This window comes from Triturus cristatus, chromosome 12 (assembly GCF_964204655.1).
Source record: "Triturus cristatus chromosome 12, aTriCri1.1, whole genome shotgun sequence".
Lineage (NCBI taxonomy): Eukaryota > Metazoa > Chordata > Amphibia > Caudata > Salamandridae > Triturus > Triturus cristatus.
In genome coordinates, this window is record NC_140595.1 from 659,622,284 (window position 1) to 659,648,916 (window position 26,633).

Below are 26,633 nucleotides of genomic sequence, written 5' to 3' on the forward strand. Positions count from 1 at the left end.
TTGTTTTCAAGTCATTCTTCCCTGTAGTCACACCTTGCTTTAGGATTGCTTATTGCCAAGCTTCCCTTTCCTGCTTTCATATTATCAAGAAAATATCATGAAGATCATTGAATTATAAATGATTGCCTCACCCCTTCCGATCGCCTGACGAACGCCTGACAAACGTCATTCTCACCCTGCCGGGCAAAGCAAATAAGCCATGCATATTTACAGTTCCTTTGAAAGGCAGAGCGAGGACTAGGACCTCTGTTCCGACTGAATCTGCATCCACAGAAAGGATGTTATAAGGCCCTACAAATTTCACCAAGGAGATGTGAAAGTCTTCCCCAATAAAATACTTTTTTTCCCAGATACCCCGGCTCTTAGGCAAATGAGGTTACTCCTCAAAACCCCACCCCCACTCACCATAAATATCCTTCTCTCCTGCTGTCCATTCAAATGATACAAGGTATCTTGTACATAGAGAGAAAGGGAGAATAGGCAGACTTGCTTCAAAGATTTGATGACTTTGGATGGGTGGGTTGAATGAAGAAGTGAACCTGGTTTCTGGGAAAGGAGTATCGAGATGAAGATGAGGAAAAGTGAACATGGACCACATTCATAGGTTAGAGAAATACATTTAATAGGTTGAATGGTTTTGAAAAGTGAACTTCGAGCAGTAATTGTTGTTTTTTAAACTGCAAAGAAATTAAAAATGAATGTGGGATTGGAGGCACACTCTGAGCAGAAAAGCACCATAAGCTGCTATGGTGCAACTCAAGATGGTGAATAGAACCTTTAATATGATGATGCTCTTCTTTTGCTAGTTTTTTCGAGTCACCTTTTATTGTAAGTAGCTGATACAGCATTTTTTGCAGCTCTTCAGTTTATGGTTATCATGTGAGAACACTGTTTTCATCATATTTATTATTCTACAAATGTATTTTTAAATGCACTGATGTGGTGTTTGCATGAAATGCAAGATGGCACATCATGGAATGTTTAAACTGAGCATCGCGGAGGATATGTGATATTTGGCACCCAGAGGAGTAGGACACGTAGATCCTATAAGAAGTAAAGACTCTCTAGCAAGGGCCGTCCATACTCTGAGTTTAAACTTTACTTTTTGTGAAATGGTTTATGAAAAACAACACGGCTGCTCCAGGTGAGGCTCGAACTCACAACCTCGGCATGGCTCAGTGCAAGTACTGCTGTATAAGTACCGCGCGCTAACCGATTGCGCCACTGGAGCTCTCTCTTTTCACATCTCCCCAGGTGAGCCATCTACAGCTGACCAAGTAGATGACAGACACTGCTCCATCATTCACTGTGCAAGATCGACTCACATGCTAGCATGTTATCATGACTATTAAAAATACAGTCCAAACGGAATAGATTCTATAATTGTCCTATAACATATGCTCTGTCTATTCAAAACCCCATAGAATTATATCTTGACAGTTCTGACAAAGTCTAGGGGAATCTTATGAATATTTGTAATTAGCACATAGTAAGAATTTCCCAAAAATGAAATGTAGGTCCCTGATTGGGGGAAGACGTGGAATGTGAGATCTTGCCTCAGCTGTTTTTTTCTTTTTTAGGTACAGTATATTGACACTTCAGTACCTTTTGTGAAGCAAGGTTTCAGATGGGGCTGTAGGGCAGACGAGGTGGCCGAGTGGTTAAGGCGATGGACTGCTAATCCATTGTGCTCTGCACGCGTGGGTTCGAATCCCACCTTCGTCGGAAAGCCATCAGAGTCTCTTTTGATGGCCAGCATTTCTTGTAGTATAATTACACTCTCTTTCAAGACAGAGCCAGGATCCGCTAGATGGGATCATCTGACTGTTCCATTTTAACAAATATGTCAAATAAAGTGAAGTATTTTGTGCGTAATAGAAATTAGATCTTTCATGGAGTTTCCAGAGGATTGCCTTTCACTCACTCCTGGCTTATTAACCAGTTTGGATAAATAGATTGATAAGAAAGCAGCTCTTACTCCTAAAGTTTAGGCCGTCTCAAATGAATGACTGTTAACATATGTCTGCCCCACAGAGACAGATCACTTCTAATAAGTGGGTTCTCTATATGTCACTGATTGCAGACATACTAACTAGAGCTATCGGTATGGTCTTGAATGCGAAAACTCTTATTTTCTCATATGAAAATGTAGTTTTTCATACTTCCAAAAAAAGTGCCTTAAGCATGGTCTTCAATGTGTGCGCGCACGTGGACATTCATATGCAACTACGTTTCCATACAGAGTCTCAAAATCATAGATATATTCATACCTCAGTAAGAATACATGTTGCAATTTACATCTTGCGTGCAGACTGGCCTTGTAGCTCAGTGGCAGAGCACTGGTCTTGTAAACCAGGGGTCATGAGTTCAAGCCTCATCAGGGCCTTTTTACATGAGTCTTTCTGTATGTTGTTTTCAAGTCATTCTTCCCTGGAGTCACACCTTGCTTTAGGATTGCTTATTGCCAAGCTTCCCTTTCCTGCTTTCATATTATCAAGAAAATATCATGAAGATCATTGAATTATAAATTATTGCCTCACCCCTTCCGATCGCCTGACGAACGCCTGACAAACGCCATTCTCACCCTGGCGGGCAAGCCCTGCCGGGCAAAGCCAAATAAGCCATGCATATTTACAGTTCCTTTGAAAGGCAGAGCGAGGACTAGGACCTCTGTTCCGACTGAATCTGCATCCACAGAAAGGATGTTATAAGGCCCTACAAATTTCACCAAGGAGATGTGAAAGTCTTCCCCCATAAAATACTTTTTTTCCCAGATACCCCGGCTCTTAGGCAAATGAGGTTACTCCTCAAAACCCCACCCCCACTCACCATAAATATCCTTCTCTCCTGCTGTCCATTCAAATGATACAAGGTATCTTGTACATAGAGAGAAAGGGAGAATAGGCAGACTTGCTTCAAAGATTTGGTGACTTTGGATGGGTGGGTTGAATGAAGAAGTGAACCTGGTTTCTGGGAAAGGAGTATCGAGATGAAGATGAGGAAAAGTGAACATGGACCACATTCATAGGTTAGAGAAATACATTTAATAGGTTGAATGGTTTTGAAAAGTGAACTTCGAGCAGTAATTGTTGTTTTTTAAACTGCAAAGAAATTAAAAATGAATGTGGGATTGGAGGCACACTCTGAGCAGAAAAGCACCATAAGCTGCTATGGTGCAACTCAAGATGGTGAATAGAACCTTTAATATGATGATGCTCTTCTTTTGCTAGTTTTTTCGAGTCACCTTTTATTGTAAGTAGCTGATACAGCATTTTTTGCAGCTCTTCAGTTTATGGTTATCATGTGAGAACACTGTTTTCATCATATTTATTATTCTACAAATGTATTTTTAAATGCACTGATGTGGTGTTTGCATGAAATGCAAGATGGCACATCATGGAATGTTTAAACTGAGCATCGCGGAGGATATGTGATATTTGGCACCCAGAGGAGTAGGACACGTAGATCCTATAAGAAGTAAAGACTCTCTAGCAAGGGCCGTCCATACTCTGAGTTTAAACTTTACTTTTTGTGAAATGGTTTATGAAAAACAACACGGCTGCTCCAGGTGAGGCTCGAACTCACAACCTCGGCATGGCTCAGTGCAAGTACTGCTGTATAAGTACCGCGCGCTAACCGATTGCACCACTGGAGCTCTCTCTTTTCACATCTCCCCAGGTGAGCCATCTACAGCTGACCAAGTAGATGACAGACACTGCTCCATCATTCACTGTGCAAGATCGACTCACATGCTAGCATGTTATCATGACTATTAAAAATACAGTCCAAACGGAATAGATTCTATAATTGTCCTATAACATATGCTCTGTCTATTCAAAACCCCATAGAATTATATCTTGACAGTTCTGACAAAGTCTCGGGGAATCTTATGAATATTTGTAATTAGCACATAGTAAGAATTTCCCAAAAATGAAATGTAGGTCCCTGATTGGGGGAAGACGTGGAATGTGAGATCTTGCCTCAGCTGTTTTTTTCTTTTTTAGGTACAGTATATTGACACTTCAGTACCTTTTGTGAAGCAAGGTTTCAGATGGGGCTGTAGGGCAGACGAGGTGGCCGAGTGGTTAAGGCGATGGACTGCTAATCCATTGTGCTCTGCACGCGTGGGTTCGAATCCCACCTTCGTCGGAAAGCCATCAGAGTCTCTTTTGATGGCCAGCATTTCTTGTAGTATAATTACACTCTCTTTCAAGACAGAGCCAGGATCCGCTAGATGGGATCATCTGACTGTTCCATTTTAACAAATATGTCAAATAAAGTGAAGTATTTTGTGCGTAATAGAAATTAGATCTTTCATGGAGTTTCCAGAGGATTGCCTTTCACTCACTCCTGGCTTATTAACCAGTTTGGATAAATAGATTGATAAGAAAGCAGCTCTTACTCCTAAAGTTTAGGCATTCTCAAATGAATGACTGTTAACATATGTCTGCCCCACAGAGACAGATCACTTCTAATAAGTGGGTTCTCTATATGTCACTGATTGCAGACATACTAACTAGAGCTATCGGTATGGTCTTGAATGCGAAAACTCTTATTTTCTCATATGAAAATGTAGTTTTTCATACTTCCAAAAAAAGTGCCTTAAGCATGGTCTTCAATGTGTGCGCGCACGTGGACATTCATATGCAACTACGTTTCCATACAGAGTCTCAAAATCATAGATATATTCATACCTCAGTAAGAATACATGTTGCAATTTACATCCTGCTTGCAGACTGGCCTTGTAGCTCAGTGGCAGAGCACTGGTCTTGTAATCCAGGGGTCATGAGTTCAAGCCTCATCAGGGCCTTTTTACATGAGTCTTTCTGTATGTTGTTTTCAAGTCATTCTTCCCTGGAGTCACACCTTGCTTTAGGATTGCTTATTGCCAAGCTTCCCTTTCCTGCTTTCATATTATCAAGAAAATATCATGAAGATCATTGAATTATAAATTATTGCCTCACCCCTTCCGATCGCCTGACGAACGCCTGACAAACGCCATTCTCACCCTGGCGGGCAAGCCCTGCCGGGCAAAGCCAAATAAGCCATGCATATTTACAGTTCCTTTGAAAGGCAGAGCGAGGACTAGGACCTCTGTTCCGACTGAATCTGCATCCACAGAAAGGATGTTATAAGGCCCTACAAATTTCACCAAGGAGATGTGAAAGTCTTCCCCCATAAAATACTTTTTTTCCCAGATACCCCGGCTCTTAGGCAAATGAGGTTACTCCTCAAAACCCCACCCCCACTCACCATAAATATCCTTCTCTCCTGCTGTCCATTCAAATGATACAAGGTATCTTGTACATAGAGAGAAAGGGAGAATAGGCAGACTTGCTTCAAAGATTTGGTGACTTTGGATGGGTGGGTTGAATGAAGAAGTGAACCTGGTTTCTGGGAAAGGAGTATCGAGATGAAGATGAGGAAAAGTGAACATGGACCACATTCATAGGTTAGAGAAATACATTTAATAGGTTGAATGGTTTTGAAAAGTGAACTTCGAGCAGTAATTGTTGTTTTTTAAACTGCAAAGAAATTAAAAATGAATGTGGGATTGGAGGCACACTCTGAGCAGAAAAGCACCATAAGCTGCTATGGTGCAACTCAAGATGGTGAATAGAACCTTTAATATGATGATGCTCTTCTTTTGCTAGTTTTTTCGAGTCACCTTTTATTGTAAGTAGCTGATACAGCATTTTTTGCAGCTCTTCAGTTTATGGTTATCATGTGAGAACACTGTTTTCATCATATTTATTATTCTACAAATGTATTTTTAAATGCACTGATGTGGTGTTTGCATGAAATGCAAGATGGCACATCATGGAATGTTTAAACTGAGCATCGCGGAGGATATGTGATATTTGGCACCCAGAGGAGTAGGACACGTAGATCCTATAAGAAGTAAAGACTCTCTAGCAAGGGCCGTCCATACTCTGAGTTTAAACTTTACTTTTTGTGAAATGGTTTATGAAAAACAACACGGCTGCTCCAGGTGAGGCTCGAACTCACAACCTCGGCATGGCTCAGTGCAAGTACTGCTGTATAAGTACCGCGCGCTAACCGATTGCACCACTGGAGCTCTCTCTTTTCACATCTCCCCAGGTGAGCCATCTACAGCTGACCAAGTAGATGACAGACACTGCTCCATCATTCACTGTGCAAGATCGACTCACATGCTAGCATGTTATCATGACTATTAAAAATACAGTCCAAACGGAATAGATTCTATAATTGTCCTATAACATATGCTCTGTCTATTGAAAACCCCATAGAATTATATCTTGACAGTTCTGACAAAGTCTCGGGGAATCTTATGAATATTTGTAATTAGCACATAGTAAGAATTTCCCAAAAATGAAATGTAGGTCCCTGATTGGGGGAAGACGTGGAATGTGAGATCTTGCCTCAGCTGTTTTTTTCTTTTTTAGGTACAGTATATTGACACTTCAGTACCTTTTGTGAAGCAAGGTTTCAGATGGGGCTGTAGGGCAGACGAGGTGGCTGAGTGGTTAAGGCGATGGACTGCTAATCCATTGTGCTCTGCACGCGTGGGTTCGAATCCCACCTTCGTCGGAAAGCCATCAGAGTCTCTTTTGATGGCCAGCATTTCTTGTAGTATAATTACACTCTCTTTCAAGACAGAGCCAGGATCCGCTAGATGGGATCATCTGACTGTTCCATTTTAACAAATATGTCAAATAAAGTGAAGTATTTTGTGCGTAATAGAAATTAGATCTTTCATGGAGTTTCCAGAGGATTGCCTTTCACTCACTCCTGGCTTATTAACCAGTTTGGATAAATAGATTGATAAGAAAGCAGCTCTTACTCCTAAAGTTTAGGCATTCTCAAATGAATGACTGTTAACATATGTCTGCCCCACAGAGACAGATCACTTCTAATAAGTGGGTTCTCTATATGTCACTGATTGCAGACATACTAACTAGAGCTATCGGTATGGTCTTGAATGCGAAAACTCTTATTTTCTCATATGAAAATGTAGTTTTTCATACTTCCAAAAAAAGTGCCTTAAGCATGGTCTTCAATGTGTGCGCGCACGTGGACATTCATATGCAACTACGTTTCCATACAGAGTCTCAAAATCATAGATATATTCATACCTCAGTAAGAATACATGTTGCAATTTACATCCTGCATGCAGACTGGCCTTGTAGCTCAGTGGCAGAGCACTGGTCTTGTAAACCAGGGGTCATGAGTTCAAGCCTCATCAGGGCCTTTTTACATGAGTCTTTCTGTATGTTGTTTTCAAGTCATTCTTCCCTGGAGTCACACCTTGCTTTAGGATTGCTTATTGCCAAGCTTCCCTTTCCTGCTTTCATATTATCAAGAAAATATCATGAAGATCATTGAATTATAAATGATTGCCTCACCCCTTCCGATCGTCTGACGAACGCCTGACAAACGTCATTCTCACCCTGCCGGGCAAAGCCAAATAAGCCATGCATATTTACAGTTCCTTTGAAAGGCAGAGCGAGGACTAGGACCTCTGTTCCGACTGAATCTGCATCCACGGAAAGGATGTTATAAGGCCCTACAAATTTCACCAAGGAGATGTGAAAGTCTTCCCCAATAAAATACTTTTTTTCCCAGATACCCCGGCTCTTAGGCAAATGAGGTTACTCCTCAAAACCCCACCCCCACTCACCATAAATATCCTTCTCTCCTGCTGTCCATTCAAATGATACAAGGTATCTTGTACATAGAGAGAAAGGGAGAATAGGCAGACTTGCTTCAAAGATTTGATGACTTTGGATGGGTGGGTTGAATGAAGAAGTGAACCTGGTTTCTGGGAAAGGAGTATCGAGATGAAGATGAGGAAAAGTGAACATGGACCACATTCATAGGTTAGAGAAATACATTTAATAGGTTGAATGGTTTTGAAAAGTGAACTTCGAGCAGTAATTGTTGTTTTTTAAACTGCAAAGAAATTAAAAATGAATGTGGGATTGGAGGCACACTCTGAGCAGAAAAGCACCATAAGCTGCTATGGTGCAACTCAAGATGGTGAATAGAACCTTTAATATGATGATGCTCTTCTTTTGCTAGTTTTTTCGAGTCACCTTTTATTGTAAGTAGCTGATACAGCATTTTTTGCAGCTCTTCAGTTTATGGTTATCATGTGAGAACACTGTTTTCATCATATTTATTATTCTACAAATGTATTTTTAAATGCACTGATGTGGTGTTTGCATGAAATGCAAGATGGCACATCATGGAATGTTTAAACTGAGCATCGCGGAGGATATGTGATATTTGGCACCCAGAGGAGTAGGACACGTAGATCCTATAAGAAGTAAAGACTCTCTAGCAAGGGCCGTCCATACTCTGAGTTTAAACTTTACTTTTTGTGAAATGGTTTATGAAAAACAACACAGCTGCTCCAGGTGAGGCTCGAACTCACAACCTCGGCATGGCTCAGTGCAAGTACTGCTGTATAAGTACTGCGCGCTAACCGATTGCGCCACTGGAGCTCTCTCTTTTCACATCTCCCCAGGTGAGCCATCTACAGCTGACCAAGTAGATGACAGACACTGCTCCATCATTCACTGTGCAAGATCGACTCACATGCTAGCATGTTATCATGACTATTAAAAATACAGTCCAAACGGAATAGATTCTATAATTGTCCTATAACATATGCTCTGTCTATTCAAAACCCCATAGAATTATATCTTGACAGTTCTGACAAAGTCTAGGGGAATCTTATGAATATTTGTAATTAGCACATAGTAAGAATTTCCCAAAAATGAAATGTAGGTCCCTGATTGGGGGAAGACGTGGAATGTGAGATCTTGCCTCAGCTGTTTTTTTCTTTTTTAGGTACAGTATATTGACACTTCAGTACCTTTTGTGAAGCAAGGTTTCAGATGGGGCTGTAGGGCAGACGAGGTGGCCGAGTGGTTAAGGCGATGGACTGCTAATCCATTGTGCTCTGCACGCGTGGGTTCGAATCCCACCTTCGTCGGAAAGCCATCAGAGTCTCTTTTGATGGCCAGCATTTCTTGTAGTATAATTACACTCTCTTTCAAGACAGAGCCAGGATCCGCTAGATGGGATCATCTGACTGTTCCATTTTAACAAATATGTCAAATAAAGTGAAGTATTTTGTGCGTAATAGAAATTAGATCTTTCATGGAGTTTCCAGAGGATTGCCTTTCACTCTCTCCTGGCTTATTAACCAGTTTGGATAAATAGATTGATAAGAAAGCAGCTCTTACTCCTAAAGTTTAGGCCGTCTCAAATGAATGACTGTTAACATATGTCTGCCCCACAGAGACAGATCACTTCTAATAAGTGGGTTCTCTATATGTCACTGATTGCAGACATACTAACTAGAGCTATCGGTATGGTCTTGAATGCGAAAACTCTTATTTTCTCATATGAAAATGTAGTTTTTCATACTTCCAAAAAAAGTGCCTTAAGCATGGTCTTCAATGTGTGCGCGCACGTGGACATTCATATGCAACTACGTTTCCATACAGAGTCTCAAAATCATAGATATATTCATACCTCAGTAAGAATACATGTTGCAATTTACATCCTGCGTGCAGACTGGCCTTGTAGCTCAGTGGCAGAGCACTGGTCTTGTAAACCAGGGGTCATGAGTTCAAGCCTCATCAGGGCCTTTTTACATGAGTCTTTCTGTATGTTGTTTTCAAGTCATTCTTCCCTGGAGTCACACCTTGCTTTAGGATTGCTTATTGCCAAGCTTCCCTTTCCTGCTTTCATGTTATCAAGAAAATATCATGAAGATCATTGAATTATAAATTATTGCCTCACCCCTTCCGATCGCCTGACAAACGCCATTCTCACCCTGCCGGGCAAAGCCAAATAAGCCATGCATATTTACAGTTCCTTTGAAAGGCAGAGCAAGGACTAGGACCTCTGTTCCGACTGAATCTGCATCCACAGAAAGGATGTTATAAGGCCCTACAAATTTCACCAAGGAGATGTGAAAGTCTTCCCCCATAAAATACTTTTTTTCCCAGATACCCCGGCTCTTAGGCAAATGAGGTTACTCCTCAAAACCCCACCCCCACTCACCATAAATATCCTTCTCTCCTGCTGTCCATTCAAATGATACAAGGTATCTTGTACATAGAGAGAAAGGGAGAATAGGCAGACTTGCTTCAAAGATTTGGTGACTTTGGATGGGTGGGTTGAATGAAGAAGTGAACCTGGTTTCTGGGAAAGGAGTATCGAGATGAAGATGAGGAAAAGTGAACATGGACCACATTCATAGGTTAGAGAAATACATTTAATAGGTTGAATGGTTTTGAAAAGTGAACTTCGAGCAGTAATTGTTGTTTTTTAAACTGCAAAGAAATTAAAAATGAATGTGGGATTGGAGGCACACTCTGAGCAGAAAAGCACCATAAGCTGCTATGGTGCAACTCAAGATGGTGAATAGAACCTTTAATATGATGATGCTCTTCTTTTGCTAGTTTTTTCGAGTCACCTTTTATTGTAAGTAGCTGATACAGCATTTTTTGCAGCTCTTCAGTTTATGGTTATCATGTGAGAACACTGTTTTCATCATATTTATTATTCTACAAATGTATTTTTAAATGCACTGATGTGGTGTTTGCATGAAATGCAAGATGGCACATCATGGAATGTTTAAACTGAGCATCGCGGAGGATATGTGATATTTGGCACCCAGAGGAGTAGGACACGTAGATCCTATAAGAAGTAAAGACTCTCTAGCAAGGGCCGTCCATACTCTGAGTTTAAACTTTACTTTTTGTGAAATGGTTTATGAAAAACAACACGGCTGCTCCAGGTGAGGCTCGAACTCACAACCTCGGCATGGCTCAGTGCAAGTACTGCTGTATAAGTACCGCGCGCTAACCGATTGCACCACTGGAGCTCTCTCTTTTCACATCTCCCCAGGTGAGCCATCTACAGCTGACCAAGTAGATGACAGATACTGCTCCATCATTCACTGTGCAAGATCGACTCACATGCTAGCATGTTATCATGACTATTAAAAATACAGTCCAAACGGAATAGATTCTATAATTGTCCTATAACATATGCTCTGTCTATTCAAAACCCCATAGAATTATATCTTGACAGTTCTGACAAAGTCTCGGGGAATCTTATGAATATTTGTAATTAGCACATAGTAAGAATTTCCCAAAAATGAAATGTAGGTCCCTGATTGGGGGAAGACGTGGAATGTGAGATCTTGCCTCAGCTGTTTTTTTCTTTTTTAGGTACAGTATATTGACACTTCAGTACCTTTTGTGAAGCAAGGTTTCAGATGGGGCTGTAGGGCAGATGAGGTGGCTGAGTGGTTAAGGCGATGGACTGCTAATCCATTGTCCTCTGCACGCGTGGGTTCGAATCCCACCTTCGTCGGAAAGCCATCAGAGTCTCTTTTGATGGCCAGCATTTCTTGTAGTATAATTACACTCTCTTTCAAGACAGAGCCAGGATCCGCTAGATGGGATCATCTGACTGTTCCATTTTAACAAATATGTCAAATAAAGTGAAGTATTTTGTGCGTAATAGAAATTAGATCTTTCATGGAGTTTCCAGAGGATTGCCTTTCACTCACTCCTGGCTTATTAACCAGTTTGGATAAATAGATTGATAAGAAAGCAGCTCTTACTCCTAAAGTTTAGGCATTCTCAAATGAATGACTGTTAACATATGTCTGCCCCACAGAGACAGATCACTTCTAATCAGTGGGTTCTCTATATGTCACTGATTGCAGACATACTAACTAGAGCTATCGGTATGGTCTTGAATGCGAAAACTCTTATTTTCTCATATGAAAATGTAGTTTTTCATACTTCCAAAAAAAGTGCCTTAAGCATGGTCTTCAATGTGTGCGCGCACGTGGACATTCATATGCAACTACGTTTCCATATAGAGTCTCAAAATCATAGATATATTCATACCTCAGTAAGAATACATGTTGCAATTTACATCCTGCGTGCAGACTGGCCTTGTAGCTCAGTGGCAGAGCACTGGTCTTGTAAACCAGGGGTCATGAGTTCAAGCCTCATCAGGGCCTTTTTACATGAGTCTTTCTGTATGTTGTTTTCAAGTCATTCTTCCCTGGAGTCACACCTTGCTTTAGGATTGCTTATTGCCAAGCTTCCCTTTCCTGCTTTCATATTATCAAGAAAATATCATGAAGATCATTGAATTATAAATGATTGCCTCACCCCTTCCGATCGTCTGACGAACGCCTGACAAACGTCATTCTCACCCTGCCGGGCAAAGCCAAATAAGCCATGCATATTTACAGTTCCTTTGAAAGGCAGAGCGAGGACTAGGACCTCTGTTCCGACTGAATCTGCATCCACGGAAAGGATGTTATAAGGCCCTACAAATTTCACCAAGGAGATGTGAAAGTCTTCCCCAATAAAATACTTTTTTTCCCAGATACCCCGGCTCTTAGGCAAATGAGGTTACTCCTCAAAACCCCACCCCCACTCACCATAAATATCCTTCTCTCCTGCTGTCCATTCAAATGATACAAGGTATCTTGTACATAGAGAGAAAGGGAGAATAGGCAGACTTGCTTCAAAGATTTGATGACTTTGGATGGGTGGGTTGAATGAAGAAGTGAACCTGGTTTCTGGGAAAGGAGTATCGAGATGAAGATGAGGAAAAGTGAACATGGACCACATTCATAGGTTAGAGAAATACATTTAATAGGTTGAATGGTTTTGAAAAGTGAACTTCGAGCAGTAATTGTTGTTTTTTAAACTGCAAAGAAATTAAAAATGAATGTGGGATTGGAGGCACACTCTGAGCAGAAAAGCACCATAAGCTGCTATGGTGCAACTCAAGATGGTGAATAGAACCTTTAATATGATGATGCTCTTCTTTTGCTAGTTTTTTCGAGTCACCTTTTATTGTAAGTAGCTGATACAGCATTTTTTGCAGCTCTTCAGTTTATGGTTATCATGTGAGAACACTGTTTTCATCATATTTATTATTCTACAAATGTATTTTTAAATGCACTGATGTGGTGTTTGCATGAAATGCAAGATGGCACATCATGGAATGTTTAAACTGAGCATCGCGGAGGATATGTGATATTTGGCACCCAGAGGAGTAGGACACGTAGATCCTATAAGAAGTAAAGACTCTCTAGCAAGGGCCGTCCATACTCTGAGTTTAAACTTTACTTTTTGTGAAATGGTTTATGAAAAACAACACAGCTGCTCCAGGTGAGGCTCGAACTCACAACCTCGGCATGGCTCAGTGCAAGTACTGCTGTATAAGTACTGCGCGCTAACCGATTGCGCCACTGGAGCTCTCTCTTTTCACATCTCCCCAGGTGAGCCATCTACAGCTGACCAAGTAGATGACAGACACTGCTCCATCATTCACTGTGCAAGATCGACTCACATGCTAGCATGTTATCATGACTATTAAAAATACAGTCCAAACGGAATAGATTCTATAATTGTCCTATAACATATGCTCTGTCTATTCAAAACCCCATAGAATTATATCTTGACAGTTCTGACAAAGTCTAGGGGAATCTTATGAATATTTGTAATTAGCACATAGTAAGAATTTCCCAAAAATGAAATGTAGGTCCCTGATTGGGGGAAGACGTGGAATGTGAGATCTTGCCTCAGCTGTTTTTTTCTTTTTTAGGTACAGTATATTGACACTTCAGTACCTTTTGTGAAGCAAGGTTTCAGATGGGGCTGTAGGGCAGACGAGGTGGCCGAGTGGTTAAGGCGATGGACTGCTAATCCATTGTGCTCTGCACGCGTGGGTTCGAATCCCACCTTCGTCGGAAAGCCATCAGAGTCTCTTTTGATGGCCAGCATTTCTTGTAGTATAATTACACTCTCTTTCAAGACAGAGCCAGGATCCGCTAGATGAGATCATCTGACTGTTCCATTTTAACAAATATGTCAAATAAAGTGAAGTATTTTGTGCGTAATAGAAATTAGATCTTTCATGGAGTTTCCAGAGGATTGCCTTTCACTCACTCCTGGCTTATTAACCAGTTTGGATAAATAGATTGATAAGAAAGCAGCTCTTACTCCTAAAGTTTAGGCCGTCTCAAATGAATGACTGTTAACATATGTCTGCCCCACAGAGACAGATCACTTCTAATAAGTGGGTTCTCTATATGTCACTGATTGCAGACATACTAACTAGAGCTATCGGTATGGTCTTGAATGCGAAAACTCTTATTTTCTCATATGAAAATGTAGTTTTTCATACTTCCAAAAAAAGTGCCTTAAGCATGGTCTTCAATGTGTGCGCGCACGTGGACATTCATATGCAACTACGTTTCCATACAGAGTCTCAAAATCATAGATATATTCATACCTCAGTAAGAATACATGTTGCAATTTACATCCTGCGTGCCGACTGGCCTTGTAGCTCAGTGGCAGAGCACTGGTCTTGTAAACCAGGGGTCATGAGTTCAAGCCTCATCAGGGCCTTTTTACATGAGTCTTTCTGTATGTTGTTTTCAAGTCATTCTTCCCTGGAGTCACACCTTGCTTTAGGATTGCTTATTGCCAAGCTTCCCTTTCCTGCTTTCATATTATCAAGAAAATATCATGAAGATCATTGAATTATAAATTATTGCCTCACCCCTTCCGATCGCCTGACGAACGCCTGACAAACGCAATTCTCACCCTGCCGGGCAAGCCCTGCCGGGCAAAGCCAAATAAGCCATGCATATTTACAGTTCCTTTGAAAGGCAGAGCGAGGACTAGGACCTCTGTTCCGACTGAATCTGCATCCACAGAAAGGATGTTATAAGGCCCTACAAATTTCACCAAGGAGATGTGAAAGTCTTCCCCCATAAAATACTTTTTTTCCCAGATACCCCGGCTCTTAGGCAAATGAGGTTACTCCTCAAAACCCCACCCCCACTCACCATAAATATCCTTCTCTCCTGCTGTCCATTCAAATGATACAAGGTATCTTGTACATAGAGAGAAAGGGAGAATAGGCAGACTTGCTTCAAAGATTTGGTGACTTTGGATGGGTGGGTTGAATGAAGAAGTGAACCTGGTTTCTGGGAAAGGAGTATCGAGATGAAGATGAGGAAAAGTGAACATGGACCACATTCATAGGTTAGAGAAATACATTTAATAGGTTGAATGGTTTTGAAAAGTGAACTTCGAGCAGTAATTGTTGTTTTTTAAACTGCAAAGAAATTAAAAATGAATGTGGGATTGGAGGCACACTCTGAGCAGAAAAGCACCATAAGCTGCTATGGTGCAACTCAAGATGGTGAATAGAACCTTTAATATGATGATGCTCTTCTTTTGCTAGTTTTTTCGAGTCACCTTTTATTGTAAGTAGCTGATACAGCATTTTTTGCAGCTCTTCAGTTTATGGTTATCATGTGAGAACACTGTTTTCATCATATTTATTATTCTACAAATGTATTTTTAAATGCACTGATGTGGTGTTTGCATGAAATGCAAGATGGCACATCATGGAATGTTTAAACTGAGCATCGCGGAGGATATGTGATATTTGGCACCCAGAGGAGTAGGACACGTAGATCCTATAAGAAGTAAAGACTCTCTAGCAAGGGCCGTCCATACTCTGAGTTTAAACTTTACTTTTTGTGAAATGGTTTATGAAAAACAACACGGCTGCTCCAGGTGAGGCTCGAACTCACAACCTCGGCATGGCTCAGTGCAAGTACTGCTGTATAAGTACTGCGCGCTAACCGATTGCGCCACTGGAGCTCTCTCTTTTCACATCTCCCCAGGTGAGCCATCTACAGCTGACCAAGTAGATGACAGACACTGCTCCATCATTCACTGTGCAAGATCGACTCACATGCTAGCATGTTATCATGACTATTAAAAATACAGTCCAAACGGAATAGATTCTATAATTGTCCTATAACATATGCTCTGTCTATTCAAAACCCCATAGAATTATATCTTGACAGTTCTGACAAAGTCTAGGGGAATCTTATGAATATTTGTAATTAGCACATAGTAAGAATTTCCCAAAAATGAAATGTAGGTCCCTGATTGGGGGAAGACGTGGAATGTGAGATCTTGCCTCAGCTGTTTTTTTCTTTTTTAGGTACAGTATATTGACACTTCAGTACCTTTTGTGAAGCAAGGTTTCAGATGGGGTTGTAGGGCAGACGAGGTGGCCGAGTGGTTAAGGCGATGGACTGCTAATCCATTGTGCTCTGCACGCGTGGGTTCGAATCCCACCTTCGTCGGAAAGCCATCAGAGTCTCTTTTGATGGCCAGCATTTCTTGTAGTATAATTACACTCTCTTTCAAGACAGAGCCAGGATCCGCTAGATGAGATCATCTGACTGTTCCATTTTAACAAATATGTCAAATAAAGTGAAGTATTTTGTGCGTAATAGAAATTAGATCTTTCATGGAGTTTCCAGAGGATTGCCTTTCACTCACTCCTGGCTTATTAACCAGTTTGGATAAATAGATTGATAAGAAAGCAGCTCTTACTCCTAAAGTTTAGGCCGTCTCAAATGAATGACTGTTAACATATGTCTGCCCCACAGAGACAGATCACTTCTAATAAGTGGGTTCTCTATATGTCACTGATTGCAGACATACTAACTAGAGCTATCGGTATGGTCTTGAATGCGAAAACTCTTATTTTCTCATATGAAAATGTAGTTTTTCATACTTCCAAAAAAAGTGCCTTAAGCATGGTCTTCAATGTGTGCGCGCACGTGGACATTCATATGCAACTACGTTTCCATACAGAGTCTCAAAATCATAGATATATTCATACCTCAGTAAGAATACATGTTGCAATTTACATCCTGCGTGCAGACTGGCCTTGTAGCTCAGTGGCAGAGCACTGGTCTTGTAAACCAGGGGTCATGAGTTCAAGCCTCATCAGGGCCTTTTTACATGAGTCTTTCTGTATGTTGTTTTCAAGTCATTCTTCCCTGGAGTCACACCTTGCTTTAGGATTGCTTATTGCCAAGCTTCCCTTTCCTGCTTTCATATTATCAAGAAAATATCATGAAGATCATTGAATTATAAATTATTGCCTCACCCCTTCCGATCGCCTGACGAACGCCTGACAAACGCAATTCTCACCCTGCCGGGCAAGCCCTGCCGGGCAAAGCCAAATAAGCCATGCATATTTACAGTTCCTTTGAAAGGCAGAGCGAGGACTAGGACCTCTGTTCCGACTGAATCTGCATCCACAGAAAGGATGTTATAAGGCCCTACAAATTTCACCAAGGAGATGTGAAAGTCTTCCCCCATAAAATACTTTTTTTCCCAGATACCCTGGCTCTTAGGCAAATGAGGTTACTCCTCAAAACCCCACCCCCACTCACCATAAATATCCTTCTCTCCTGCTGTCCATTCAAATGATACAAGGTATCTTGTACATAGAGAGAAAGGGAGAATAGGCAGACTTGCTTCAAAGATTTGGTGACTTTGGATGGGTGGGTTGAATGAAGAAGTGAACCTGGTTTCTGGGAAAGGAGTATCGAGATGAAGATGAGGAAAAGTGAACATGGACCACATTCATAGGTTAGAGAAATACATTTAATAGGTTGAATGGTTTTGAAAAGTGAACTTCGAGCAGTAATTGTTGTTTTTTAAACTGCAAAGAAATTAAAAATGAATGTGGGATTGGAGGCACACTCTGAGCAGAAAAGCACCATAAGCTGCTATGGTGCAACTCAAGATGGTGAATAGAACCTTTAATATGATGATGCTCTTCTTTTGCTAGTTTTTTCGAGTCACCTTTTATTGTAAGTAGCTGATACAGCATTTTTTGCAGCTCTTCAGTTTATGGTTATCATGTGAGAACACTGTTTTCATCATATTTATTATTCTACAAATGTATTTTTAAATGCACTGATGTGGTGTTTGCATGAAATGCAAGATGGCACATCATGGAATGTTTAAACTGAGCATCGCGGAGGATATGTGATATTTGGCACCCAGAGGAGTAGGACACGTAGATCCTATAAGAAGTAAAGACTCTCTAGCAAGGGCCGTCCATACTCTGAGTTTAAACTTTACTTTTTGTGAAATGGTTTATGAAAAACAACACGGCTGCTCCAGGTGAGGCTCGAACTCACAACCTCGGCATGGCTCAGTGCAAGTACTGCTGTATAAGTACCGCGCGCTAACCGATTGCACCACTGGAGCTCTCTCTTTTCACATCTCCCCAGGTGAGCCATCTACAGCTGACCAAGTAGATGACAGACACTGCTCCATCATTCACTGTGCAAGATCGACTCACATGCTAGCATGTTATCATGACTATTAAAAATACAGTCCAAACGGAATAGATTCTATAATTGTCCTATAACATATGCTCTGTCTATTCAAAACCCCATAGAATTATATCTTGACAGTTCTGACAAAGTCTCGGGGAATCTTATGAATATTTGTAATTAGCACATAGTAAGAATTTCCCAAAAATGAAATGTAGGTCCCTGATTGGGGGAAGACGTGGAATGTGAGATCTTGCCTCAGCTGTTTTTTTCTTTTTTAGGTACAGTATATTGACACTTCAGTACCTTTTGTGAAGCAAGGTTTCAGATGGGGCTGTAGGGCAGACGAGGTGGCCGAGTGGTTAAGGCGATGGACTGCTAATCCATTGTGCTCTGCACGCGTGGGTTCGAATCCCACCTCCGTCGGAAAGCCATCAGAGTCTCTTTTGATGGCCAGCATTTCTTGTAGTATAATTACACTCTCTTTCAAGACAGAGCCAGGATCCGCTAGATGGGATCATCTGACTGTTCCATTTTAACAAATATGTCAAATAAAGTGAAGTATTTTGTGCGTAATAGAAATTAGATCTTTCATGGAGTTTCCAGAGGATTGCCTTTCACTCACTCCTGGCTTATTAACCAGTTTGGATAAATAGATTGATAAGAAAGCAGCTCTTACTCCTAAAGTTTAGGCATTCTCAAATGAATGACTGTTAACATATGTCTGCCCCACAGAGACAGATCACTTCTAATAAGTGGGTTCTCTATATGTCACTGATTGCAGACATACTAACTAGAGCTATCGGTATGGTCTTGAATGCGAAAACTCTTATTTTCTCATATGAAAATGTAGTTTTTCATACTTCCAAAAAAAGTGCCTTAAGCATGGTCTTCAATGTGTGCGCGCACGTGGACATTCATATGCAACTACGTTTCCATACAGAGTCTCAAAATCATAGATATATTCATACCTCAGTAAGAATACATGTTGCAATTTACATCCTGCTTGCAGACTGGCCTTGTAGCTCAGTGGCAGAGCACTGGTCTTGTAAACCAGGGGTCATGAGTTCAAGCCTCATCAGGGCCTTTTTACATGAGTCTTTCTGTATGTTGTTTTCAAGTCATTCTTCCCTGGAGTCACACCTTGCTTTAGGATTGCTTATTGCCAAGCTTCCCTTTCCTGCTTTCATATTATCAAGAAAATATCATGAAGATCATTGAATTATAAATTATTGCCTCACCCCTTCCGATCGCCTGACGAACGCCTGACAAACGCCATTCTCACCCTGGCGGGCAAGCCCTGCCGGGCAAAGCCAAATAAGCCATGCATATTTACAGTTCCTTTGAAAGGCAGAGCGAGGACTAGGACCTCTGTTCCGACTGAATCTGCATCCACAGAAAGGATGTTATAAGGCCCTACAAATTTCACCAAGGAGATGTGAAAGTCTTCCCCCATAAAATACTTTTTTTCCCAGATACCCCGGCTCTTAGGCAAATGAGGTTACTCCTCAAAACCCCACCCCCACTCACCATAAATATCCTTCTCTCCTGCTGTCCATTCAAATGATACAAGGTATCTTGTACATAGAGAGAAAGGGAGAATAGGCAGACTTGCTTCAAAGATTTGGTGACTTTGGATGGGTGGGTTGAATGAAGAAGTGAACCTGGTTTCTGGGAAAGGAGTATCGAGATGAAGATGAGGAAAAGTGAACATGGACCACATTCATAGGTTAGAGAAATACATTTAATAGGTTGAATGGTTTTGAAAAGTGAACTTCGAGCAGTAATTGTTGTTTTTTAAACTGCAAAGAAATTAAAAATGAATGTGGGATTGGAGGCACACTCTGAGCAGAAAAGCACCGTAAGCTGCTATGGTGCAACTCAAGATGGTGAATAGAACCTTTAATATGATGATGCTCTTCTTTTGCTAGTTTTTTCGAGTCACCTTTTATTGTAAGTAGCTGATACAGCATTTTTTGCAGCTCTTCAGTTTATGGTTATCATGTGAGAACACTGTTTTCATCATATTTATTATTCTACAAATGTATTTTTAAATGCACTGATGTGGTGTTTGCATGAAATGCAAGATGGCACATCATGGAATGTTTAAACTGAGCATCGCGGAGGATATGTGATATTTGGCACCCAGAGGAGTAGGACACGTAGATCCTATAAGAAGTAAAGACTCTCTAGCAAGGGCCGTCCATACTCTGAGTTTAAACTTTACTTTTTGTGAAATGGTTTATGAAAAACAACACGGCTGCTCCAGGTGAGGCTCGAACTCACAACCTCGGCATGGCTCAGTGCAAGTACTGCTGTATAAGTACCGCGCGCTAACCGATTGCACCACTGGAGCTCTCTCTTTTCACATCTCCCCAGGTGAGCCATCTACAGCTGACCAAGTAGATGACAGACACTGCTCCATCATTCACTGTGCAAGATCGACTCACATGCTAGCATGTTATCATGACTATTAAAAATACAGTCCAAACGGAATAGATTCTATAATTGTCCTATAACATATGCTCTGTCTATTCAAAACCCCATAGAATTATATCTTGACAGTTCTGACAAAGTCTCGGGGAATCTTATGAATATTTGTAATTAGCACATAGTAAGAATTTCCCAAAAATGAAATGTAGGTCCCTGATTGGGGGAAGACGTGGAATGTGAGATCTTGCCTCAGCTGTTTTTTTCTTTTTTAGGTACAGTATATTGACACTTCAGTACCTTTTGTGAAGCAAGGTTTCAGATGGGGCTGTAGGGCAGACGAGGTGGCTGAGTGGTTAAGGCGATGGACTGCTAATCCATTGTGCTCTGCACGCGTGGGTTCGAATCCCACCTTCGTCGGAAAGCCATCAGAGTCTCTTTTGATGGCCAGCATTTCTTGTAGTATAATTACACTCTCTTTCAAGACAGAGCCAGGATCCGCTAGATGGGATCATCTGACTGTTCCATTTTAACAAATATGTCAAATAAAGTGAAGTATTTTGTGCGTAATAGAAATTAGATCTTTCATGGAGTTTCCAGAGGATTGCCTTTCACTCACTCCTGGCTTATTAACCAGTTTGGATAAATAGATTGATAAGAAAGCAGCTCTTACTCCTAAAGTTTAGGCATTCTCAAATGAATGACTGTTAACATATGTCTGCCCCACAGAGACAGATCACTTCTAATAAGTGGGTTCTCTATATGTCACTGATTGCAGACATACTAACTAGAGCTATCGGTATGGTCTTGAATGCGAAAACTCTTATTTTCTCATATGAAAATGTAGTTTTTCATACTTCCAAAAAAAGTGCCTTAAGCATGGTCTTCAATGTGTGCGCGCACGTGGACATTCATATGCAACTACGTTTCCATATAGAGTCTCAAAATCATAGATATATTCATACCTCAGTAAGAATACATGTTGCAATTTACATCCTGCGTGCAGACTGGCCTTGTAGCTCAGTGGCAAAGCACTGGTCTTGTAAACCAGGGGTCATGAGTTCAAGCCTCATCAGGGCCTTTTTACATGAGTCTTTCTGTATGTTGTTTTCAAGTCATTCTTCCCTGGAGTCACACCTTGCTTTAGGATTGCTTATTGCCAAGCTTCCCTTTCCTGCTTTCATATTATCAAGAAAATATCATGAAGATCATTGAATTATAAATGATTGCCTCACCCCTTCCGATCGCCTGACGAACGCCTGACAAACGTCATTCTCACCCTGCCGGGCAAAGCAAATAAGCCATGCATATTTACAGTTCCTTTGAAAGGCAGAGCGAGGACTAGGACCTCTGTTCCGACTGAATCTGCATCCACAGAAAGGATGTTATAAGGCCCTACAAATTTCACCAAGGAGATGTGAAAGTCTTCCCCAATAAAATACTTTTTTTCCCAGATACCCCGGCTCTTAGGCAAATGAGGTTACTCCTCAAAACCCCACCCCCACTCACCATAAATATCCTTCTCTCCTGCTGTCCATTCAAATGATACAAGGTATCTTGTACATAGAGAGAAAGGGAGAATAGGCAGACTTGCTTCAAAGATTTGATGACTTTGGATGGGTGGGTTGAATGAAGAAGTGAACCTGGTTTCTGGGAAAGGAGTATCGAGATGAAGATGAGGAAAAGTGAACATGGACCACATTCATAGGTTAGAGAAATACATTTAATAGGTTGAATGGTTTTGAAAAGTGAACTTCGAGCAGTAATTGTTGTTTTTTAAACTGCAAAGAAATTAAAAATGAATGTGGGATTGGAGGCACACTCTGAGCAGAAAAGCACCATAAGCTGCTATGGTGCAACTCAAGATGGTGAATAGAACCTTTAATATGATGATGCTCTTCTTTTGCTAGTTTTTTCGAGTCACCTTTTATTGTAAGTAGCTGATACAGCATTTTTTGCAGCTCTTCAGTTTATGGTTATCATGTGAGAACACTGTTTTCATCATATTTATTATTCTACAAATGTATTTTTAAATGCACTGATGTGGTGTTTGCATGAAATGCAAGATGGCACATCATGGAATGTTTAAACTGAGCATCGCGGAGGATATGTGATATTTGGCACCCAGAGGAGTAGGACACGTAGATCCTATAAGAAGTAAAGACTCTCTAGCAAGGGCCGTCCATACTCTGAGTTTAAACTTTACTTTTTGTGAAATGGTTTATGAAAAACAACACGGCTGCTCCAGGTGAGGCTCGAACTCACAACCTCGGCATGGCTCAGTGCAAGTACTGCTGTATAAGTACCGCGCGCTAACCGATTGCGCCACTGGAGCTCTCTCTTTTCACATCTCCCCAGGTGAGCCATCTACAGCTGACCAAGTAGATGACAGACACTGCTCCATCATTCACTGTGCAAGATCGACTCACATGCTAGCATGTTATCATGACTATTAAAAATACAGTCCAAACGGAATAGATTCTATAATTGTCCTATAACATATGCTCTGTCTATTCAAAACCCCATAGAATTATATCTTGACAGTTCTGACAAAGTCTAGGGGAATCTTATGAATATTTGTAATTAGCACATAGTAAGAATTTCCCAAAAATGAAATGTAGGTCCCTGATTGGGGGAAGACGTGGAATGTGAGATCTTGCCTCAGCTGTTTTTTTCTTTTTTAGGTACAGTATATTGACACTTCAGTACCTTTTGTGAAGCAAGGTTTCAGATGGGGCTGTAGGGCAGACGAGGTGGCCGAGTGGTTAAGGCGATGGACTGCTAATCCATTGTGCTCTGCACGCGTGGGTTCGAATCCCACCTTCGTCGGAAAGCCATCAGAGTCTCTTTTGATGGCCAGCATTTCTTGTAGTATAATTACACTCTCTTTCAAGACAGAGCCAGGATCCGCTAGATGGGATCATCTGACTGTTCCATTTTAACAAATATGTCAAATAAAGTGAAGTATTTTGTGCGTAATAGAAATTAGATCTTTCATGGAGTTTCCAGAGGATTGCCTTTCACTCACTCCTGGCTTATTAACCAGTTTGGATAAATAGATTGATAAGAAAGCAGGTCTTACTCCTAAAGTTTAGGCCGTCTCAAATGAATGACTGTTAACATATGTCTGCCCCACAGAGACAGATCACTTCTAATAAGTGGGTTCTCTATATGTCACTGATTGCAGACATACTAACTAGAGCTATCGGTATGGTCTTGAATGCGAAAACTCTTATTTTCTCATATGAAAATGTAGTTTTTCATACTTCCAAAAAAAGTGCCTTAAGCATGGTCTTCAATGTGTGCGCGCACGTGGACATTCATATGCAACTACGTTTCCATACAGAGTCTCAAAATCATAGATATATTCATACCTCAGTAAGAATACATGTTGCAATTTACATCTTGCGTGCAGACTGGCCTTGTAGCTCAGTGGCAGAGCACTGGTCTTGTAAACCAGGGGTCATGAGTTCAAGCCTCATCAGGGCCTTTTTACATGAGTCTTTCTGTATGTTGTTTTCAAGTCATTCTTCCCTGGAGTCACACCTTGCTTTAGGATTGCTTATTGCCAAGCTTCCCTTTCCTGCTTTCATATTATCAAGAAAATATCATGAAGATCATTGAATTATAAATTATTGCCTCACCCCTTCCGATCGCCTGACGAACGCCTGACAAACGCCATTCTCACCCTGGCGGGCAAGCCCTGCCGGGCAAAGCCAAATAAGCCATGCATATTTACAGTTCCTTTGAAAGGCAGAGCGAGGACTAGGACCTCTGTTCCGACTGAATCTGCATCCACAGAAAGGATGTTATAAGGCCCTACAAATTTCACCAAGGAGATGTGAAAGTCTTCCCCCATAAAATACTTTTTTTCCCAGATACCCCGGCTCTTAGGCAAATGAGGTTACTCCTCAAAACCCCACCCCCACTCACCATAAATATCCTTCTCTCCTGCTGTCCATTCAAATGATACAAGGTATCTTGTACATAGAGAGAAAGGGAGAATAGGCAGACTTGCTTCAAAGATTTGGTGACTTTGGATGGGTGGGTTGAATGAAGAAGTGAACCTGGTTTCTGGGAAAGGAGTATCGAGATGAAGATGAGGAAAAGTGAACATGGACCACATTCATAGGTTAGAGAAATACATTTAATAGGTTGAATGGTTTTGAAAAGTGAACTTCGAGCAGTAATTGTTGTTTTTTAAACTGCAAAGAAATTAAAAATGAATGTGGGATTGGAGGCACACTCTGAGCAGAAAAGCACCATAAGCTGCTATGGTGCAACTCAAGATGGTGAATAGAACCTTTAATATGATGATGCTCTTCTTTTGCTAGTTTTTTCGAGTCACCTTTTATTGTAAGTAGCTGATACAGCATTTTTTGCAGCTCTTCAGTTTATGGTTATCATGTGAGAACACTGTTTTCATCATATTTATTATTCTACAAATGTATTTTTAAATGCACTGATGTGGTGTTTGCATGAAATGCAAGATGGCACATCATGGAATGTTTAAACTGAGCATCGCGGAGGATATGTGATATTTGGCACCCAGAGGAGTAGGACACGTAGATCCTATAAGAAGTAAAGACTCTCTAGCAAGGGCCGTCCATACTCTGAGTTTAAACTTTACTTTTTGTGAAATGGTTTATGAAAAACAACACGGCTGCTGCAGGTGAGGCTCGAACTCACAACCTCGGCATGGCTCAGTGCAAGTACTGCTGTACAAGTACCGCGCGCTAACCGATTGCACCACTGGAGCTCTCTCTTTTCACATCTCCCCAGGTGAGCCATCTACAGCTGACCAAGTAGATGACAGACACTGCTCCATCATTCACTGTGCAAGATCGACTCACATGCTAGCATGTTATCATGACTATTAAAAATACAGTCCAAACGGAATAGATTCTATAATTGTCCTATAACATATGCTCTGTCTATTCAAAACCCCATAGAATTATATCTTGACAGTTCTGACAAAGTCTCGGGGAATCTTATGAATATTTGTAATTAGCACATAGTAAGAATTTCCCAAAAATGAAATGTAGGTCCCTGATTGGGGGAAGACGTGGAATGTGAGATCTTGCCTCAGCTGTTTTTTTCTTTTTTAGGTACAGTATATTGACACTTCAGTACCTTTTGTGAAGCAAGGTTTCAGATGGGGCTGTAGGGCAGACGAGGTGGCCGAGTGGTTAAGGCGATGGACTGCTAATCCATTGTGCTCTGCACGCGTGGGTTCGAATCCCACCTTCGTCGGAAAGCCATCAGAGTCTCTTTTGATGGCCAGCATTTCTTGTAGTATAATTACACTCTCTTTCAAGACAGAGCCAGGATCCGCTAGATGGGATCATCTGACTGTTCCATTTTAACAAATATGTCAAATAAAGTGAAGTATTTTGTGCGTAATAGAAATTAGATCTTTCATGGAGTTTCCAGAGGATTGCCTTTCACTCACTCCTGGCTTATTAACCAGTTTGGATAAATAGATTGATAAGAAAGCAGCTCTTACTCCTAAAGTTTAGGCATTCTCAAATGAATGACTGTTAACATATGTCTGCCCCACAGAGACAGATCACTTCTAATAAGTGGGTTCTCTATATGTCACTGATTGCAGACATACTAACTAGAGCTATCGGTATGGTCTTGAATGCGAAAACTCTTATTTTCTCATATGAAAATGTAGTTTTTCATACTTCCAAAAAAAGTGCCTTAAGCATGGTCTTCAATGTGTGCGCGCACGTGGACATTCATATGCAACTACGTTTCCATACAGAGTCTCAAAATCATAGATATATTCATACCTCAGTAAGAATACATGTTGCAATTTACATCCTGCTTGCAGACTGGCCTTGTAGCTCAGTGGCAGAGCACTGGTCTTGTAATCCAGGGGTCATGAGTTCAAGCCTCATCAGGGCCTTTTTACATGAGTCTTTCTGTATGTTGTTTTCAAGTCATTCTTCCCTGGAGTCACACCTTGCTTTAGGATTGCTTA

The 26,633-nt window shown here is 41.0% G+C and overlaps 17 non-coding genes across 17 annotated transcripts; 7 read left to right on the plus strand and 10 right to left on the minus strand.

The window, feature by feature from the left end:
* Positions 1-1,136: 1,136 nt before the first annotated feature.
* TRNAI-UAU (transfer RNA isoleucine (anticodon UAU)) lies at positions 1,137-1,231 on the minus strand. Its single transcript has 2 exons — positions 1,194-1,231; positions 1,137-1,172 (listed from the first exon to the last, which is right to left on the minus strand). It is a non-coding gene; the product is annotated as a tRNA-Ile (tRNA).
* A 412-nt stretch (positions 1,232-1,643) lies between these two features.
* Positions 1,644-1,725, plus strand: TRNAS-GCU (transfer RNA serine (anticodon GCU)). The gene has a single exon. It is a non-coding gene; the product is annotated as a tRNA-Ser (tRNA).
* A 1,835-nt stretch (positions 1,726-3,560) lies between these two features.
* Positions 3,561-3,655, minus strand: TRNAI-UAU (transfer RNA isoleucine (anticodon UAU)). The gene is made up of 2 exons: positions 3,618-3,655; positions 3,561-3,596 (listed from the first exon to the last, which is right to left on the minus strand). It is a non-coding gene; the product is annotated as a tRNA-Ile (tRNA).
* A 412-nt stretch (positions 3,656-4,067) lies between these two features.
* Positions 4,068-4,149, plus strand: TRNAS-GCU (transfer RNA serine (anticodon GCU)). Its single transcript has one exon. It is a non-coding gene; the product is annotated as a tRNA-Ser (tRNA).
* Positions 4,150-5,984: 1,835 nt separating this feature from the next.
* On the minus strand, positions 5,985-6,079 carry TRNAI-UAU (transfer RNA isoleucine (anticodon UAU)). The gene is made up of 2 exons: positions 6,042-6,079; positions 5,985-6,020 (listed from the first exon to the last, which is right to left on the minus strand). It is a non-coding gene; the product is annotated as a tRNA-Ile (tRNA).
* Positions 6,080-8,394: 2,315 nt separating this feature from the next.
* On the minus strand, positions 8,395-8,489 carry TRNAI-UAU (transfer RNA isoleucine (anticodon UAU)). Its single transcript has 2 exons — positions 8,452-8,489; positions 8,395-8,430 (listed from the first exon to the last, which is right to left on the minus strand). It is a non-coding gene; the product is annotated as a tRNA-Ile (tRNA).
* A 412-nt stretch (positions 8,490-8,901) lies between these two features.
* TRNAS-GCU (transfer RNA serine (anticodon GCU)) lies at positions 8,902-8,983 on the plus strand. The gene has a single exon. It is a non-coding gene; the product is annotated as a tRNA-Ser (tRNA).
* Positions 8,984-10,793: 1,810 nt separating this feature from the next.
* On the minus strand, positions 10,794-10,888 carry TRNAI-UAU (transfer RNA isoleucine (anticodon UAU)). Its single transcript has 2 exons — positions 10,851-10,888; positions 10,794-10,829 (listed from the first exon to the last, which is right to left on the minus strand). It is a non-coding gene; the product is annotated as a tRNA-Ile (tRNA).
* A 2,315-nt stretch (positions 10,889-13,203) lies between these two features.
* Positions 13,204-13,298, minus strand: TRNAI-UAU (transfer RNA isoleucine (anticodon UAU)). The gene is made up of 2 exons: positions 13,261-13,298; positions 13,204-13,239 (listed from the first exon to the last, which is right to left on the minus strand). It is a non-coding gene; the product is annotated as a tRNA-Ile (tRNA).
* Positions 13,299-13,710: 412 nt separating this feature from the next.
* On the plus strand, positions 13,711-13,792 carry TRNAS-GCU (transfer RNA serine (anticodon GCU)). The gene has a single exon. It is a non-coding gene; the product is annotated as a tRNA-Ser (tRNA).
* A 1,835-nt stretch (positions 13,793-15,627) lies between these two features.
* Positions 15,628-15,722, minus strand: TRNAI-UAU (transfer RNA isoleucine (anticodon UAU)). Its single transcript has 2 exons — positions 15,685-15,722; positions 15,628-15,663 (listed from the first exon to the last, which is right to left on the minus strand). It is a non-coding gene; the product is annotated as a tRNA-Ile (tRNA).
* A 412-nt stretch (positions 15,723-16,134) lies between these two features.
* TRNAS-GCU (transfer RNA serine (anticodon GCU)) lies at positions 16,135-16,216 on the plus strand. Its single transcript has one exon. It is a non-coding gene; the product is annotated as a tRNA-Ser (tRNA).
* A 1,835-nt stretch (positions 16,217-18,051) lies between these two features.
* Positions 18,052-18,146, minus strand: TRNAI-UAU (transfer RNA isoleucine (anticodon UAU)). The gene is made up of 2 exons: positions 18,109-18,146; positions 18,052-18,087 (listed from the first exon to the last, which is right to left on the minus strand). It is a non-coding gene; the product is annotated as a tRNA-Ile (tRNA).
* Positions 18,147-20,475: 2,329 nt separating this feature from the next.
* TRNAI-UAU (transfer RNA isoleucine (anticodon UAU)) lies at positions 20,476-20,570 on the minus strand. Its single transcript has 2 exons — positions 20,533-20,570; positions 20,476-20,511 (listed from the first exon to the last, which is right to left on the minus strand). It is a non-coding gene; the product is annotated as a tRNA-Ile (tRNA).
* A 2,314-nt stretch (positions 20,571-22,884) lies between these two features.
* TRNAI-UAU (transfer RNA isoleucine (anticodon UAU)) lies at positions 22,885-22,979 on the minus strand. The gene is made up of 2 exons: positions 22,942-22,979; positions 22,885-22,920 (listed from the first exon to the last, which is right to left on the minus strand). It is a non-coding gene; the product is annotated as a tRNA-Ile (tRNA).
* Positions 22,980-23,391: 412 nt separating this feature from the next.
* TRNAS-GCU (transfer RNA serine (anticodon GCU)) lies at positions 23,392-23,473 on the plus strand. Its single transcript has one exon. It is a non-coding gene; the product is annotated as a tRNA-Ser (tRNA).
* A 2,342-nt stretch (positions 23,474-25,815) lies between these two features.
* Positions 25,816-25,897, plus strand: TRNAS-GCU (transfer RNA serine (anticodon GCU)). Its single transcript has one exon. It is a non-coding gene; the product is annotated as a tRNA-Ser (tRNA).
* The last annotated feature ends 736 nt before the right edge of the window (positions 25,898-26,633 follow it).